This window comes from Triticum urartu, chromosome 5A, assembly GCF_056163025.1.
Source record: "Triticum urartu cultivar PI428250 chromosome 5A, HENAU_Tu73, whole genome shotgun sequence".
NCBI classification, from domain to species: domain Eukaryota; kingdom Viridiplantae; phylum Streptophyta; class Magnoliopsida; order Poales; family Poaceae; genus Triticum; species Triticum urartu.
This window is the reverse complement of record NC_141877.1, coordinates 11,962,404-11,975,314: the sequence shown is the minus strand read 5'-3', so window position 1 is coordinate 11,975,314 and position 12,911 is coordinate 11,962,404. Positions and strand designations below refer to the sequence as shown.

The window sequence follows — 12,911 nt, the reverse complement described above, 5'->3', positions numbered from 1 at the left end:
ATGCCTTCAAGAAGGAATCACCGCACGTGCGTCGATGATGGCGAGTCCACCATAAGGTTGAACTCCGGATTCTCATCCCGAAAGCCAAGCCTCAATCCACCACCTTCAGCAAGGACACGACACAGCGCGTGACGACATAGTTTGATCAGAGATTTTGTGTTTCCACCGGAGTGCATAAACTCATCGTTGAAGCCGTATGTACCATTCGCCCTTATCCGTCTACCGACACCTCGATAGCCGGATACCTCTGGAGGAGACAACGGAAGACAAAGACATCCCATACCGCCTGCCTCCCGCTACTGCCGCATCACCTTCGATCCGACGGCAGCAAGCTAAACATGACACCTCCGCCGGAGCCACCGTGCATCACCTGCCGCTAGCGGGCATGACTTGACGTCTCCATATAAGACGCCGTGCGTAGCATCCGCCGGTAGCACGTCCACCGATGGCTTCACCTGCCGGCGACATGCACCATCCCATAACTCCGAAAAAGACACATGTGTCACCTGTCGAGCCACCCCACAACTCCCAAAGAGACACACTTTGAAGGCTTCGGGTGTCCTCTCTATGACTTTCGGCTTTTGGATGGATTGTAGAATGTGCGGCTGAAGCGGCTTGTCCTATCACGTTGTTTTCATCATTTTGCGTTCAACTCCTCATTGTTTCACAGACTCACGGAACTCACTCTGTGCAAAATTTCGGATCTTGGAGGCGTTTGTGATGTTCTGACCAACTGTGTGCAGCTGGTGGATTTCAGGCTCAAATATTCTTGTGTCTCCTATCCTGTTTTACGAATCAATGCTCCAGCATCCAAGTTGGAGGCTGCAAGTGGACAACTGCAAAATAGGCAAAACAATTCCTGCAGTCACTGCGAATCAATCTGTTGTTGAGTTGGTTAGGTGGACAGTGGTATCCCCAACCCACCAAGGTTCAAATCCTGGTGCTCGCATTATTTCTGGATTTATTTCTGGATTTCCGGCGATACGCTTTCAGTAGGGGTAGGGTATGCGTGTGTGCGTTCATAGAAGTGAGTGTATACGCGTGTATATAAGCGCTTGTGTCTGTACTGATGCTCAAAAAAAAATTCCTGCAGTCACTGCCTTGTCTTGAAACTTTTGTTTGTGGGGGTCAGCCAACCAAACTATATTATGGTGGGGTTTTTTGATTTTTTGCCATCAATTACTTTGCATTTTGAGAATTTGCCACTTCTTACATGGTAATTGATCTGTGGCCACTCTTTACATCGGACTTTGATTTTTTGCCCTCTGTCGGATGGGCCCCACGTATAATGATCGAAACACCCATGCTCCCAGATTGACGGGAGAGGAGCTCTCGGTCGCTCGTCTCATCCCCTTCCTCTCGCGGGCAGCAACACCAGGAGACCTCGGCGGCTACTCGACGGGGAGTCGCATTTGGTGGTCCTCGACGACGGACGTCCCTGCCTCCCTGGTCGTCCGCGGCGACTACATCCCCGCGAAGTTACTCCTCTCTGTCCCACTCCCCCTCCCACGGCAGCCGGCGGTTACATCCCGGGATGTGCTCTTTGTTGGGGAACGTAGCAGAAATTCAAAATTTTCCTACGTGTCACCAAGATCTATCTATGGAGAGACCAGCAACGAGGGGAAGGAGAGTGCATCTACATACCCTTGTAGATCGCTAAGCGGAAGTGTTCAAGTGAACGGGGTTGATGGAGTCGTACTCGTCGTGATTCAGATCACCGATGATCCTAGTGCCGAACGGACGGCACCTCCGCGTTCAACACACGTACAGCCCGGTGACGTCTCCCATGCCTTGATCCAGCAAGGAGAGAGGGAGAGGTTGATGGAGATCCAGCAGCACGACGGCGTGGTGGAAGTAGCGGGATTCCAACAGGGCTTCGCTAAGCGCTGCGGGAGGAGGTAGATGTGTCACGGGAGGGAGAGGGAGGCGCCAGGCCTTAGATTGGTTTGCTCCTCCTTTTCCCCACTATATATAGGGCCAAGGGAGAAGGGGAGGCGCAGCCCTTGCCCCTTCCTCCAAGGAAGGGTGCGGCCAAGGGTGGGGAGGAGTCCATCCTCCCCAAGGCACCTCGGAGGTGCCTTCCCCCTTTAGGACTCTCCCCTTTTTCTCTTCTCTTGGCGCATGGGCCTCTAGGGGCTGGTGCCCTTGGCCCATATAGGCCAAGGCGCACCCCCTTCAGCCCATGTGGCTCCCCGGGGCAGGTGGACCCACCCGGTGGACCCCCGGGACCCTTCCGGTGGTCCCGGTACAATACCGATGACCCCGAAACTTGTCCCGATGGCCGAAATAGCACTTTCTATATATAATTCTTTACCTCCGGACCATTCCGGAACTCCTCGTGACGTCCGAGATCTCATCCGGGACTCCGAACAACTTTCGGGTTACCGCATACTAATATCTCTATAACCCTAGCGTCACCGAACCTTAAGTGTGTAGACCCTACGGGTTCGGGAGACATGCAGACATGACCGAGACGTTCTCCGGTCAATAACCAACAGCGGGATCTGGATACCCATGTTGGCTCCCACATGTTCCACGATGATCTCATCGGATGAACCATGATGTCAAGGACTTAATCAATCCCGTATACAATTCCCTTTGTCTAGCGGTACGATACTTGCCCGAGATTCGATCGTCGGTATCTCGATACCTTGTTCAATCTCGTTACCGGCAAGTCTCTTTACTCGTTCCGTAACACATCATCCCGTGATCAACTCCTTGATCACATTGTGCACATTATGATGATGTCCTACCGAGTGGGCCCAGAGATACCTCTCCGTTTACACGGAGTGACAAATCCCAGTCTCGATTCGTGCCAACCCAACAGACACTTTCGGAGATACCCGTAGTGTACCTTTATAGCCACCCAGTTACGTTGTGACGTTTGGCACACCCAAAGCACTCCTACGGTATCCGGGAGTTGCACAATCTCATGGTCTAAGGAAATGATACTTGACATTAGAAAAGCTTTAGCATACGAACTACACGATCTAGTGCTATGCTTAGGATTGGGTCTTGTCCATCACATCATTCTCCTAATGATGTGATCCCGTTATCAACGACATCCAATGTCCATGGTTAGGAAACCATAACCATCTATTGATCAACGAGCTAGTCAACTAGAGGCTTACTAGGGACATGGTGTTGTCTATGTATCCACACATGTATCTGAGTTTCCTATTAATACAATTATAGCATAGATAATAAACGATTATCATGAACAATGAAATATAATAATAACCAATTTATTATTGCCTCTAGGGCATATTTCCAACAGTCTCCCACTTGCACTAGAGTCAATAATCTAGTTCACATCGCCATGTGATTAACACTCACAGGTCGCATCGCCATGTGACCAACATCCAAAGAGTTTACTAGAGTCAATAACCTAGTTCACATCACTATGTGATTAACACTCAATGAGTTCTGGGTTTGATCTTGTTGCTTGTGAGAGAGGTTTTAGTCAACGGGTCTGAACCTTTCAGATCCGTGTGTTCTTTACAAATCTCTATGTCATCTCCTAGATGTAGCTACCACGCTCTATTTGGAGCTATTCCAAATAACTGTTCTACTTGGAGCTATTCTAAATTGTTGCTCCATTATACATATCCGATATCTCTACTCAGAGCTATCCGGATAGGTGTTAAGCTTGCATCGACGTAACCCTTTACGACGAACTCTTTTACCACCTCCATAATCGAGAAAATTCCTTAGTCCACTAGTTACTAAGGATAACTTTGACCGCTGTCCTGTGATCCATTCTTGGATCACTCTTGTACCCCTTGACTGACTCATGGCAAGGCACACTTCAGGTGCGGTACACAGCATAGCATACTGTAGAGCCTATGTCTTAAGCACAGGGGACGACTTTCGTCCTTTCTCTCTATTCTGCCGTGGTCGAGCTTTAAGTCTTAACTTCATACCTTACAACTCAGGCAAGAACTCCTTCTTTGACTGACCCATCTTGAACACCTTCAAGATCATGTCAAGGTATGTGCTCATTTGAAAATACCATTAAGCGTTTTGATCTATTCTTATAGATCTTGATGCTCAATGTTCAAGTAGCTTAATCCAGGCTTTCCATTGAAAAACACTTTCCAAATAACCCTATATACTTTCCAGAAATTCTATGTCATTTCTGATCCATAATATGTCAACAACACATACTCATCAGAAATTCTATAGTGCTCCCACTCACTTCTTTGGAAATACAAGTTTCTCATAAACTTTGTATACACCAAAATCTTTGATCATCAAAGCATACATTCCAACTCCGAGATGCTTACTCCAGTCCTCAGAAGGATTGCTGGAGCTTTGCATACTTATCAGCATCTTTCAGGATTGACAAAACCTTCCGGTTGTATCACATACAACCTTTCCTCAAGAAAATCGTCGAGGAAACAATGTTTTGACATCCTATCTGCAAGATTTCATAAATAATGCAGTAATCGCTAATATAATTCCAACAGACTCTTAGCATCGCTACGAGTGAGAAAGTCTCACCGTAGTCAACTCCTTGAACTCGTCGGGAAACTTCTTAACGACAAGTCGAGCTTTCTTAATGGTGACATTTACCATCATTGTCCGTCTTCCTTTTAAAATCCATATGAACCCAACAGCCTTACGACCATCAAGTAGTTCTTCCAAAGTCTACACTTTGTTTTCATACATGGATCCTCTCTTGGATTTTATGGCCTCGAGCCATCTATCGGAATCCAGGCCCACCATCGCTTCTCCATAGCTCGTAGGTTCATTGTTGTCTAGCAACATGACTTCCAAGACAGGATTACGTACCAGTCTGAAGTAGTACGCATCCTTGTCATCCCACGAGGTTTGGTAGTGACTTGATCTGAAGTTTCATGATCACTATCATAAGCTTCCACTTCAATTGATGTAGGTGCCACAGGAACAACTTCCTGTGCCCTGCTACACACTAGTTGAAGAGACGGTTCAATAGCCTCATCAAGTCTCCACCATCCTCCCACTCAATTCTTTCGAGAGAAACTTTTCCTCGAGAAAGGACCCGATTCTAGAAACAATCCCTTATTGCTTTCAAATCTGAGACAGGAGGTATACCCAGCTGTTTTGGGTGTCCTATGAAGATGTATTTATCCTCTTTGGGTTCGAGCTTATCGGCCTGAAACTTTTTCACATAAGCGTCGCAGCCCCAAATTTTTAAGAAATGACAGCTTAGGTTTCTCTAAACCATAGTTCATACGGTGTCATCTCATTGGAATTACGTGGTGCCCTATTTAAAGTGAATGTGGTTGTCTCTAATGCTTAACCCATAAACTATTGTGGTAATTCGATAAGAGACATCATGGTATGCATCATATCCAATAAGGTGCAGTTATGATGTTCGGACACACCATCACACCATGGTGTTCCAGGCTGTATCAGTTGTGAAACAATTTCCACAATGTCTTAATTCTGTGCCAAACTCGTAATTCAGATATTCATCTCTATGATCATATCATAGATATTTTATCCTCTTGTCACGACGATCTTTCAACTTCACCCTGAAATTACTTGAACCTTTCAATAATTCAGACTCGTGATTCATCAAGTAAATGTACTCAACATCTACTCAAATCATTTGTGAAGTAAGAACATAACGATATCCACTACATGCCTCAGCACTCATTGGACTGCACACATCAAAATGTATTACTTCCAACAAATTGCTTTCTAGTTCCATTTTACTGAAACCGAGGCTTTCAGTCATCTTGCCCATGTGGTATGATTTGCATGTCTCAAGTGATTCAAAATCAAGTGAGTCCGAACGGTCCATTTGCATGGAGTTTCTTCATGCATATACACCAACAGACATGGTTCGCATGTCTCAAACTTTTCAAAAATGAGTGAGTCCAAAGATCCATCAACATGGAGCTTCTTCATGCGTTTTATACCGATATGACTTACGTGGCTGTGCCACAAGTAGGTGGTACTATCATTACTATCTTTTGGCATGAACATGTGTATCACTACGATCGAGATTCAATAAACCATTCATTTTAGGCGCAAGACCATTGAAGGTATTATTCAAATAAACAGAGTAACCATTATTCTCCTTAAATGAATAACCGTATTGCGATAGACATAATCCAATCACGTCTATGCTCAACGCAAACACCAATCTCGATGGTAGAGGGAGCGTGCGATGCTTGATCATATCAACATTGGAAACACTTCCAACACATATCGTCATCTCACCTTTAGCTAGTCCCCGTTTATTCCGTAGCTTTTATTTCGAGTTACTAACACTTAGCAACCGAACTGGTATCTAATACCCTGGTGCTACTAGGAGTACTAGTAAAGTACACATTAACATAATGTATATAATATACTTCTATTGACAGCCTTCTCATCTACCAAGTATCTAGGGTAATACTGCTCTAGTGGCTGTTCCCCTTATTACAGAAGCACTCAGTCTCGGGTTTGGATTTAACCTTGGGATTCTTCACTAGAGCAGCAGCTGAATTGCCGTTTCATGAAGTATCCCTTTGTTCCCTTGCCCTTCTTGAAACTAGTGGTTTCACTAACCATCAACAATTGATGCTCCTTCTTGATTTCTACTTTCGTGGTGTCAAACATCGCGAATATCTCAAGGATCATCATATATGTCCCTGATATATTATAGTTCATCACGAAGCTCTAGCAGCTTGGTGGTAATGACTTCGGAGAAACATCACTATATCATCTGGAAGATCAACTCCCACTCGATTCAAATGATTGTTGTACTCAGACAATCTGAGCACAAGCTCAACAATTGAGCTTTTCTCCCTTAGTTTGCAGGCTAAGAAAATCGTCGGAGGTCTTATACCTCTTGACGTGGGCACGAGCCTGAAATCCCAATTTCAGCCCTCAAAACATCTCATATGTTTCGCGACGTTTCAAAAACGTCTTCGGTGCCTCAACTCTAAACCGTTTAACTGAACTATCACGTAGTTATCAAAACGTGTATGTCAGATGTTCGCAACATCCACAGACAACGTTCGAGGTTCAGCACACTGAGCGGTGCATTAAGGACATAAGCCTTCTATGAAGCAATGAGGACAATCCTCGGTTTACGGACCTAGTCCGCATAATTGCTACTATCAACTAAATTTTCTCTAGGAACATCTCTAAACAGTAGAACTGAAGCGCGAGCTACGACATAATTTGCAAAATCCTTTTTGACTATGTTCAAGATAATTAAGTTCATCTTATGAACTCCCACTTAGATAGACATCCCTCTAGTCATCTAAGTGATTACATGATCCGAGTCAACTAGGCCGTGTCCGATCATCACGTGAGACGGACTAGCCAACGTCGGTGAACATCTTCATGTTGATCGTATCTTCTATACGACTCATGCTCGACCTTTCGGTCTTCTGTGTTCTGAGGCCATGTCTGTACATGCTAGGCTCGTCAAGTTAACCCTAAGTGTTTTGCTGTGTTCCGAGGCCATGTCTGTACATGCTAGGCTCGTCAACACCCGTTGTATGTGAACGTAAGGATCCATCACACCCGATCATCACGGCGTGCTTAGAAACGACGAACTGTAGCAACGGTGCACAGTTAGGGGAGAACACTTCTTGAAATTTTAATGAGGGATCATCTTATTTACTACCGTCGTTCTAAGCAAATAAGATGTATAAACATGATAAACATCACATGCAATCAAATAGTGACATGATATGGCCATCATCACTTTGCTCCTTTTGATCTCCATCTTCAGGGCTCCATGATCATCATCGTCACCGGCATGACACCATGATCTCCATCATCGTGTCTTCTTGAAGTTGTCACGTCATCTATTACTTCTACTACTACAGCTAACGGTTAGCAATAAAGTAAAGTAATTACATGACGTTTATGTTGACTCGCAGGTCATAAATAAATTAAGACAACTCCTATGGCTCCTTCCGGTTGTCATACTCATCGACATGCAAGTCGTGATTCCTATTACAAGAACATGATCAATCTCATACATCACATATATCATTCATCACATCCTTTGGCCATATCACATCACATAGCATACCCTGCAAAAACAAGTTAGACGTCCTCTAATTGTTGTTTGCATGTTTTACGTGGCTGCTATGGGTTTCTAGCAAGAACGTTTCTTACCTACGCAAAGACTACAACGTGATATGCCAATTGCTATTTACCCTTCATAAGGACCCTTTTCATCGAATCCGATCCGACTAAAGTAGGAGAGACAGACACCCGCTAGCCACCTTATGCAACTAGTGCATGTCAGTCGGTGGAACCTGTCTCACGTAAGAGTACGTGTAAGGTCGGTCCGGGCCGCTTCATCCCACGATGCCGCCGAATCAAGATAAGACTAGTAACGGCAAGCATATTGAACAAAATCAACGCCCACAACTACTTTGTGTTCTACTCGTGCATAGAATCTACGCAATAGACCTAGCTCATGATGCCACTGTTGGGGAACGTAGCAGAAATTCAAAATTTTCCTACGTGTCACCAAGATCTATCTATGGAGAGACCAGCAACGAGGGGAAGGAGAGTGCATCTACATACCCTTGTAGATCGCTAAGCGGAAGCGTTCAAGTGAACGGGGTTGATGGAGTCGTACTCGTCGTGATTCAGATCACCGATGATCCTAGTGCCGAACGGACGACACCTCCGCGTTCAACACACGTACAGCCCGGTGACGTCTCCCATGCCTTGATCCAGCAAGGAGAGAGGGAGAGGTTGATGGAGATCCAGCAGCACGACGGCGTGGTGGAAGTAGCGGGATTCCAACAGGGCTTCGCTAAGCGCTGCGGGAGGAGGTAGATGTATCACGGGAGGGAGAGGGAGGCGCCAGGCCTTAGATTGGTTTGCTCCTCCTTTTCCCCACTATATATAGGGCCAAGGGAGAGGGGAGGCGCAGCCCTTGCCCCTTCCTCCAAGGAAGGGTGCGGCCAAGGGTGGGGAGGAGTCCATCCTCCCCAAGGCACCTCGGAGGTGCCTTCCCCCTTTAGGACTCTCCCCTTTTTCTCTTCTCTTGGCGCATGGGCCTCTAGGGGCTGGTGCCCTTGGCCCATATAGGCCAAGGCGCACCCCCTTCAGCCCATGTGGCTCCCCGGGGCAGGTGGACCCACCCGGTGGACCCCCGGGACCCTTCCGGTGGTCCCGGTACAATACCTATGACCCCGAAACTTGTCCCGATGGCCGAAATAGCACTTTCTATATATAATTCTTTACCTCCGGACCATTCCGGAACTCCTCGTGACGTCCGGGATCTCATCCGGGACTCCGAACAACTTTCGGGTTACCGCATACTAATATCTCTATAACCCTAGCGTCACCGAACCTTAAGTGTGTAGACCCTACGGGTTCAGGAGACATGCAGACATGACCGAGACGTTCTTCGGTCAATAACCAACAGCGGGATCTGGATACCCATGTTGGCTCCCACATGTTCCACGATGATCTCATCAGATGAACCATGATGTCAAGGACTTAATCAATCCCGTATACAATTCCCTTTGTCTAGCGGTACGATACTTGCCCGAGATTCGATCGTCGGTATCCCGATACCTTGTTCAATCTCGTTACCGGCAAGTCTCTTTACTCGTTCCGTAACACATCATCCCGTGATCAACTCCTTGATCACATTGTGCACATTATGATGATGTCCTACCGAGTGGGCCCAGAGATACCTCTCCGTTTACACGGAGTGACAAATCCCAGTCTCGATTCGTGCCAACCCAACAGACACTTTCGGAGATACCCGTAGTGTACCTTTATAGCCACCCAGTTACGTTGTGACGTTTGGCACACCCAAAGCACTCCTACGGTATCCGGGAGTTGCACAATCTCATGGTCTAAGGAAATGATACTTGACATTAGAAAAGCTTTAGCATACGAACTACATGATCTAGTGCTATGCTTAGGATTGGGTCTTGTCCATCACATCATTCTCCTAATGATGTGATCCCGTTATCAACGACATCCAATGTCCATGGTTAGGAAACCATAATCATCTATTGATCAACGAGCTAGTCAACTAGAGGCTTACTAGGGACATGGTGTTGTCTATGTATCCACACATGTATCTGAGTTTCCTATTAATACAATTATAGCATAGATAATAAACGATTATCATGAACAATGAAATATAATAATAACCAATTTATTATTGCCTCTAGGGCATATTTCCAACACTCTTGTGCCGGCCATCGTGGTTCCATGATGTGCGCAACCGCTGCTGCTTGTGCTCGGCAGCCGGCAACCGCGTTGCCGTGATGTGCGCTGCCGCTGCGGCTCCGATGACCACTGCTGCAGCCTGCAGGGACGCGGCGTACAGCACCGCGTGGACGGACCGACCTTTCCCTTCGCCGCCTCGAACATCAGTAGCTCGTCCATGGTACGGAATCCGACACCGTGCTCTACTCCGTCCACCTTCTTGTGCAGGTCGTCCCACGCGGTCCTTGAGCCGCACGGCCGCCGCCTCCGTGCAGGTCGTCTCGCGCCGTCCATGGCTGGATGCATCTTGGCGACTTGGCTCATGGATGGATTCATCAGCATGTGGAAACAGGGAGAAGAGAGGCAAGCACGAGGCGCTGGAAAGCCAGAGAGAACGGCGGCCGCGACTGGATTCATCCCGATTTGGGGAATCAGTGAGCTCTGTTTTAGTCAAACAGCCACAAAGGGTAAACCTGTTCATTGTTTTGTGCATATATTTTATCCATCATTTGTAAGTATTGTTTTTGTGTGAAAAAGTGGCAAAAGATCAAAGCGCAAAGAAAATCGTGTCATCAGATCAATTACAATCTAACTAGTAGCAAATTGTCAAAGGCCAAAGAAAATAGTGGCAAATAATCAAATCGCCCATTATGGGGAGGTGCCTCGACTTAGGCATGTGAGTTTGAACTTCTTGCAAATTGGAGATAACGGTAGAATCACTAGCTTCAGCTCGAGCAGGTAAGAAATGTAAAGTTGACTCGCGATACCAACCTGGGCCCGGCTCAACATTCGCTTATTATGAGTATATCATCTATATAGACACCAGGTTATAATATCACAAGAAATGAATTTAGATATTAAAACTTCATCAAGTTTACCAGCTGCCTTGTAATAAGGCTTATAAAGAATATTATCGTATATGAATTCAATGATAATTCTAATTGGCGGTCCCATATCCTGAATAATTTAATTATGTAAATCTGTTTATTTATATGGCTATGTTTTGCAGTGATTATAAAATGTTATTGCACTGTGAAGACAATTCCTCTAGTAGCAACAAGACATATCCACTGAGCAAATTCTTCAAAGGGATGCCACTGCTGGAGTACCTTGTTCTGCAGCTGAAAGGACCTCAGGCGAGTAACCTACCTCAGAAAACCATTTTGGAATGCCAACTTTACATCTCAACCTAGTAAAATATCATTGCATCGTCGTGTATGTAGATGTGGATTGAACCAACCGCCATTCCCAGTCGGTTCAGTCATCTCAGGAAGCTTTTCATTGCCAACGTGCCAATATATTGGGACATATCCTCGATTTTCATCCTACTAGATGCCGCACCTTCTTTGGAGTCGCTCCATCTTCATGTATGTCATTTCTGGATGAAATAATCTCATAGTTGTGTATGCATTCAAATGTACGCTCTAGTTCTCAATAATTTCTAAAATCAAAACTTTTTTTGAGTGCAGATTGACAGCAACTAAGAGAACATGAGTATTGGACTAGATGTGCAAGGGGAACATGAGTACCATCTCCTGAAGGAACTAGTGGTCATTGGCTTCAATGGAGTTAGTTGGCAGACTTCTTTTGTGAAGCAGATCATGAGGGCGTCGCCAAGGCTGATTCGTATCCATCTTCTTGATTGGCATGTTGTTGAAGACGACGAGCAGGAGCTTGGGAGCCTTGAAATAGTCCCAAATCAGCGTGATTGGGAGGAATGTGAGAGATTAGAGGTGCTTGATGATCTTGTAGATGGATTTTCTTTGCAGTACTGTGAAATAATTTTAGAATCAGTTTCTGTCAATGCAGGGACATACAAGCAGTATGCTTGCTTAAAATAAAATAATAATGCAGTATGCTTAGTATTTTTTGAAATGTCTAAGGGAAGAAATTACATGGCAATCCCTATTTCTATTAGCTCCATTGTGGGCAATGCATTTATGTCTCTGAGATGTGATACACCTGCACTTGGAGAGCTGCTATAACACGGATGTTCATGATCTCTTAATGGAATTTTTTAGGACCAAGACGCAGGAAGCCCACAACAGGCAGAGTAACAAATTTAGTTCCAAACAAACTTAAAAGCGCGACAGCTATGTCTCGCATTAAGCTAGACAGAAGCTTCTCTCTCACTAAAGGAATTGTCACTCACACATGCAGCTGGGCCGGCCCATGAACACACTTTTTATAAAGGGTTTTTATCATTTATGTCATCGGTTGTGTCCCACTACTCAGTTTTGCTACTAGGAATTTCAACTGCTCAAAAATGCATCGCTTTGTTAGACACATGTTCAAAAATGCCACTGGGCACCATTATTGTGATCTCAAATCTCTTTTGCCATGTTATAATGACATAAATACCTATGAACCAGCATGCCAGCTCTCCTTCTATCTTACTACAATAAAGTGTGGGGCCCACTTGATCCCAACGATTTTTTTATTTTCTATAAAATTATTCGCTTGGTTACTCCTGATAAGTGGGGCCACACTTATCATTGTGAGATAGAGAGAACTGACATGTGGGTCTAGGCTTATTTTTATCATATAACATGGTCAATGAGTTTGATGTGAAAATAACGATGTCTAATGGCATTTTTGAGGAAACATCTAACGGAACGATGGCATTTTTGAGCAAACATCTCACGGATCGATGGCATTTTTGAGTAGTTGTAACTTCTAATAGCAAAACTGAGTTATGGGACACAACTAGTGACAAAAATAATAAAAAC

At 45.2% G+C, this 12,911-nt stretch overlaps 1 pseudogene; it reads left to right on the top strand.

The window, feature by feature from the left end:
• LOC125555430 (uncharacterized) lies at positions 1-12,030 on the top strand (annotated as a pseudogene).
• The last annotated feature ends 881 nt before the right edge of the window (positions 12,031-12,911 follow it).